This window comes from Propithecus coquereli, unplaced genomic scaffold, assembly GCF_000956105.1.
Source record: "Propithecus coquereli isolate 6110/MARCELLA unplaced genomic scaffold, Pcoq_1.0 Scaffold179, whole genome shotgun sequence".
Lineage (NCBI taxonomy): Eukaryota > Metazoa > Chordata > Mammalia > Primates > Indriidae > Propithecus > Propithecus coquereli.
This window is the reverse complement of record NW_012142634.1, coordinates 5,623,400-5,629,391: the sequence shown is the minus strand read 5'-3', so window position 1 is coordinate 5,629,391 and position 5,992 is coordinate 5,623,400.

The window sequence follows — 5,992 nt, the reverse complement described above, 5'->3', positions numbered from 1 at the left end:
ATTCAAATATTATGCCAAAGGGTATGAACATGAATTTCAAGCTCATGAATCACATTGCTAAACCGCTTTCCAGAAAGGTTGAACCAAATTACATTCTTACTAGCATTTCACTCCAACTGCACAAGCTTGAGTAATCTTATTCAAAAACAATATGGAAAAAAATTTTTGATGTATAAAACATAAAAATATATAAAGACAGAAATGAACATTCCACAGCAACACCCTACTGAGGGATTTTGATATTTTTTTTGCATATTCACAGCAAGCATGTCTTCAAGTGTGCATCAAACATCAATAGATGCCGTCTACACTAGGGGTTCTTTCTGGGGATGTTGATTCCTCTGAGAAAATGGTGTGAACAATGGATTTTCTCCACAGAGAAATACACATATGCACGTGCACACAAACGTTCATGTGGGGTTTCCGGGGGCCCGCAGGTGCCCTGAAGCCTGTGGTTGAAAAGTTGAACAGACTGAAGTTATTCTCACTGCCCAAACTCTCCTTTGCAACTTGCCTAGAGAACAGCTTCAAAGCAAATAAACTGCTATTCATCAATCAAGTATGTACTGGCGCTGCGCCAGGGCCTGGGCTTGGAGAATGTAGCAGAGAAGGGACAGGATTGCTGCCCTGAGGGAGCTTATGGGCTAATGAGGGCGTGAACAGGTGAGTTGTTACAGAGCAGCCATGCAGTGGAAGAGCAATGGCGGCTTAGAAGGATGGATTGTTGGGGAGCAAAGGGAGCTCCAGTCCTGGACAGAACCCCAAATTAACGGAATGGTGAATGCAGTGGACATTTGTCACTATTTTTTTTGCTGGCCAGCATTTGAACCCCTTCCTGTCTCAGAAATGACCACCTCCTTAAACAGACACAATCCATATGGCACAGTCTTCTTCCTCCTACAGAAGCCGAAAATGCCAGGTACTTCCTTGCCAGCTTCCCTTTCACTTCCATCTCTGCCAGTCCTGGGAAGGGGAGCCCTCAGTCTCCAATCAGGAGTTGGTACAGCAAAGAAGCTGGTTTTCCCCGGAGGCAGCACCAGCAACAACTGCATCAATTTTCCGAGGTGGGTGGTCCTGGGGCAGCATCTAATATCCAGCACTGGTGGTGGTGGCATCGTCATGTAAACTGTAGCGTCTGTGTCCTGTGCTGGTGACAGTGGTATCTATTAGATCACTTCTGCAGCATCATCTGAGCCTCGTTCTTGGCTGTCTGACCTCCAGCCACATTTTCTAGGCCTCTCAGAGATACTTTGATTGGGCCCATACTCTCTGAAGCCTAAGTGATCCAGTGTCAGTCTCTTGTGCCTTGTATGTGAGGATCCAACAGACGCAGTGATTTTCTGTGGCCAGCACAGGTCAGAGTAATGAGGGTGATGTGGGCATCTGAACTCCCACAGGGCTACCCAGTTCTTTGGTAGAAATGGTGAAGTTACTTGCAGCTAACACCCAAGTATACCGCTAGGAAGAAACCCAGAGCTTACGGACCTTGAGGCTGGTTCACTGTTTTATAAAGTGATTTTTTTCGGCACTGACTTTCCTGAACATTTGGTCTCTCAGTTTTTCTATTCATAAATGATCTGCTTGTGATCTTTCCACTCTTGTTTAAACTTGGCTAGAGAGCTCAGTTGACATGCATTCAGTGAACACTTAACACGGGCTTGGTAGTCAGTGCACCAGGATGTAAGAAAATATAAGATTGAGCCTCTTCTCTGGGGGCTCTTGGAGTTGGTTGAGAAGATTAGACGTGTACACATGTTAAGATCAAAACCCAGCTCCCCAAATACCTGTTCTGAGAGCAACATGACAAAAACAACTCATCGTACTGCATAACCAGAGAGATGGAATTCGTAGATTCTAAATGCTCTAAAATATTCTCGTCCTGCTCTAGACTTAAAACAGCTAAACTGAAAATGGACGTGCTTTGACAATTGCATTATGTCTTGGTCAACCTATTGTCTGTCCTTAACAAATAAACAGCCACGTATTAAGATTTGTGTCTCACCTTTTACTCATAGTTGCAGGTCAGTAAAATGCTCACTGAGGATGTCCACAAGAGGCAAGGCAGGCAGAGGAAGAACGATTCTGGGTGTCCCTTTGATGCAAAGAGCCTCAGAAGTCCCACTTTAGGACAAACTTAGTATAGTTATTATCTGACCACATATCCTAGTTCCCTTGAAGTTTCACCTTCATCGGTTCCCAGGAAAGCTTAAGAACAGGAAGAGGATGAGAACCACAGGCTGAATTCAAGGCGTATTAATTGAGCTCCTAAAGAGAAGCTGCTGCAAGTTTGTCCCTGGATGGTGTCATTAACACACTTTTTTTTTTGTTCTTAGCACCAAATTTAAAATAAAAGTTTACAACAAACACAAGTGGAAATAGATTATATGAGCCTTGCATTTAGAGGCGCCATCTGTTCAATTTTGCACCCTCACAGCCAGAGTGTTAATATCTCCTGTGCAAAGATACCATTTGTCAGCAATTTTCTGCTGTTGGAATCACCAAACAGTTCATTTTCTATCCTTTGGCTTAAGTCAGCTGAAATTCTGAGTGCAGAAATCTTGAGCTTTGCATGTGTTTTCAGTCGCCTTCTTGTTTGAGGAAATTTCCTTTCAAAACTCGATTAGGGGCCGGGCATGGTGGCGCATACCTGTAGTCCCAGCTACTCGGGAGGCCGAGGCAGGAGGATTGCTTGAGCCCAGGAGTTTGAGGTTGCTGTGAGCTAGGTTGATGCCACGGCACTCTAGCCCAGGCAACAGAGTGAGATTCTGTCTCAAAAAAAAAAAAAAAAAAAACTCGATTAGGAGAAGGGTCAGGATTGGAACTAACTCTGCTTATGGTTTTCCAAGAAATTTGGGGAAAAAGGAGGAAAGTGAAGAGGATTAGATTCCCCTGCAGAGCGGTTGGTATCTATCTTTATGATTAACTTCAGCAAGACTTAAAACGAGTTTTAAAGGCCCTCGTAAAAGAAGAAGGAAAAGTCATTGGGGGAAGGAAGAATACAATATTTCTATTTCAACTGCCAGTGATCTTCATAAACCCTAATTAAGCCCTGATGGGGTATAAAATATCCCAACTTTTATAAATGACTCTGTCAGCTAGACAATACACAACGCTTAAATTCCCACAAGATTCATATTCATTTTCAATAGCATTTTAGTGAAGGGAAGAGTACAAACATTCAGTTTAAATAGTATTTCACTGAAAGAAGTGAATAATCTATGACTTATTTCTGTACCAAGGCAAATAGCTCTTGTTTCTTGGAGTCCAGCTCTTCCTCTTGGATTTGCAAAGAAAAACCACACGGTAATGCTGCTGCTGCTGTTGCTGTTATTATTATTTTTAAACTGACTGCTCTCTCTTCTACTTCTTCCTACCCTCAAATAAGTCTGTAGGTTTAAAAATTAATAAAATTATTATTTTTTCCTTTGTCCAGTGCTCTAGTTTTTTTTCAAGCTCTTGAAATATGCTTTTACAAATACCATTGATTACAGTTTTTAAAATAATAACACTCTGCCCATTTCCAAAGATAAAATGAAAGAATAGGAAGCAACATATTATATAGTAAAAAACAAAAAAAAAAACATAGACAGTTGGTTGGACAGCATGCACTGATCAATGGTACAAAAACTGAGGGGAAAAGGTTTAATTATGAACATAAAATGGAAAAAATCGAAACAATTCTTTAAATGATCTCCCTTTAAAAAATGGCATCGAACTTGAGGAGCTGTGACAACACCCTTATCTGTGAACACGATCAGGCAAAAATTATGGAGCGAACAGGCCTGAACCTCTGCCAAGAAAGAGGAAATCCGTGCAGTGGAAGGATGCTGAATCCTAGAGGCACAAATGGCGCAGTCCCGTAGGGGGACGTGCCGGCCGTGGCTGTGCTTACCTTACAGCCACAGGAAGGTGCGGGGGGAAAAAGGCAGCATCCATGTGCTGCACTCACGGCCTCGTCCACTGGCCCGAAGCTTCAGGCCTGGGAATGGGAGGTTGTTCAAGCCTGATGAACGGGGGACACTTTGAGAAGATATTTTACCTTCCTTGTTTCCGCATCCATCCCAGCTTACGAATTCCCTTTTTGATCACAGCTTGGAACTTAGCTTCCCATGGTAGCGTTCCTTAGAGAGCTCATATCACCACCTTTATTCCTACTCATCAGCACGACTCCCATGTGTTCGGCACTTCCTCCATGCTCGGCCCTGTGCTGAGTACCTGCACACGCCACCACCCCCAATCTTGAGAGGGAGGTACTCTAATTATCTGCTTCTTACAAAGGAAGAGTCAGGCACAAAAAGTGAAGTCACTTACCCAAAGTCACACATTGAGTAAGTAACAGAACTGGGTTTAGAACTCAGACGCAAATCCAAATACTGTGCTTTCAACCACTGTTCTGTGCTGATAGCCTGGCGCTCCGACTTGCCAGCAGGATAGAGCAAAAAGGACTTAGAGGAACGTCCTTTAGCATCCCCAACATCTGTAGTCCCAGTAGTGCGTTTGATGGGCAATACAGCACAGTCCCTTCAAAACGGAGCTATCTGGGCATAGTTCATTGAAAAGAGCTCTATGCTGATTGAAAAGAGCTCTATGTCTTATGGCTGCCAATTTGAGATTAGATAGAACTGATTTTTGTTTTGTTTATTAAGAAGCTCAACATACACTTTTATCCCTGCAGAAAACCATGTTAATTATATAGTTGGCCCTCTGTAGCCATTGGTTCTGCATCCATGGATTCAACAAACCATGCATCCAAAATATTTGAGAAAAAAAATGGATGGTTGCATCTGTACTGAACGTGTACAGACTATTTTCTTCTTTTCATTATTCCCTAATCAATAAGTGTAGGTATTGTAAGTAATCTAGAGATGTACACCTAAAGCATTTGCAGAAGTTATATGCAAATACTACACCATTTTATATCAGGGACTTGAGCATACATGGATTTTGGTATCTTCAGGGTGCTCTTGAAACCAGTCCCCTACAGATACCAAGGAATGACTATTTGGAATGAGTATCTGCGAGTGAAAAACATAGTAAGAGACTATCGCAATATCTTGTGTGGCTATGGACACATTCGTACATATTAAACTAAACCAATTACAAGAACTCCTGCCATCAACTGACATCATTTTAATGTGAAAAGTACAGTTGGCCCTTTAAGAACACAGGTTTGAACTGTGTAAGTCCATTTGTACTCGATACTTTTCAATAAATATATTTGGCCCTCCATATCGGCGGGTTCTGCATCTGCAACCCAAATATATTGGCTTCGGCTTCTTTTGGGTTGCAAATATAGGACTTGGGCTGCTTCTCAAGCCTGGTTGGGCCGTAGGCCAGCATACATCCTCTGAGTTATCTTTGCTTCCTGGCACTAGAGGACCCAGGCGCAAAGAGCGTAGGAGATGGGTGAAGTGGTAGCAATTATATTAACTAAAATTAAATACTAACTTCCCTTTGGTCTCATATTCAGTAATAATTCACTTAGTGGAATTAGTTCTTTCTTGTGGAGAGCAATACCCCTGACTCATGGATGTTTCCGTGAGCCAGATTTCATGGTCTATGTCTGAAATCTCTCTAAATCCTTCTCAGTTGTATTTTGCTCTATACGATGCATTTTTGAATGCTCATGGGACTTATCCGTAACACTCCCTCACATGGCTGAGTTTTCTCTCTTTCCACCCCCAAGTTTGGAGAACACAGATTGCTTTAAATACTGGGTTAAATCCAAACCTTAGATCCAGTGCGTAGAACTCAGGCTAACCTGAGCTATCATGGCAGGGGCACACCGTGGCTGCTCCTCCTTCTCCATGACGGGCTTCATCATCACCCCTTGACACTCTGCATGTCCTGCCTGACTCTGATCTTTACCATTCTAGACCTTTGGAGGAACCAGGCCCTGCTGTCATGGAGGCACCTCCCTTCTGGCCCTCATAGCTTGGCTGGGGGAAATTCTCCCTCCTCTAAAGTCATTCCTGATGAGCCCAGTTTTTCC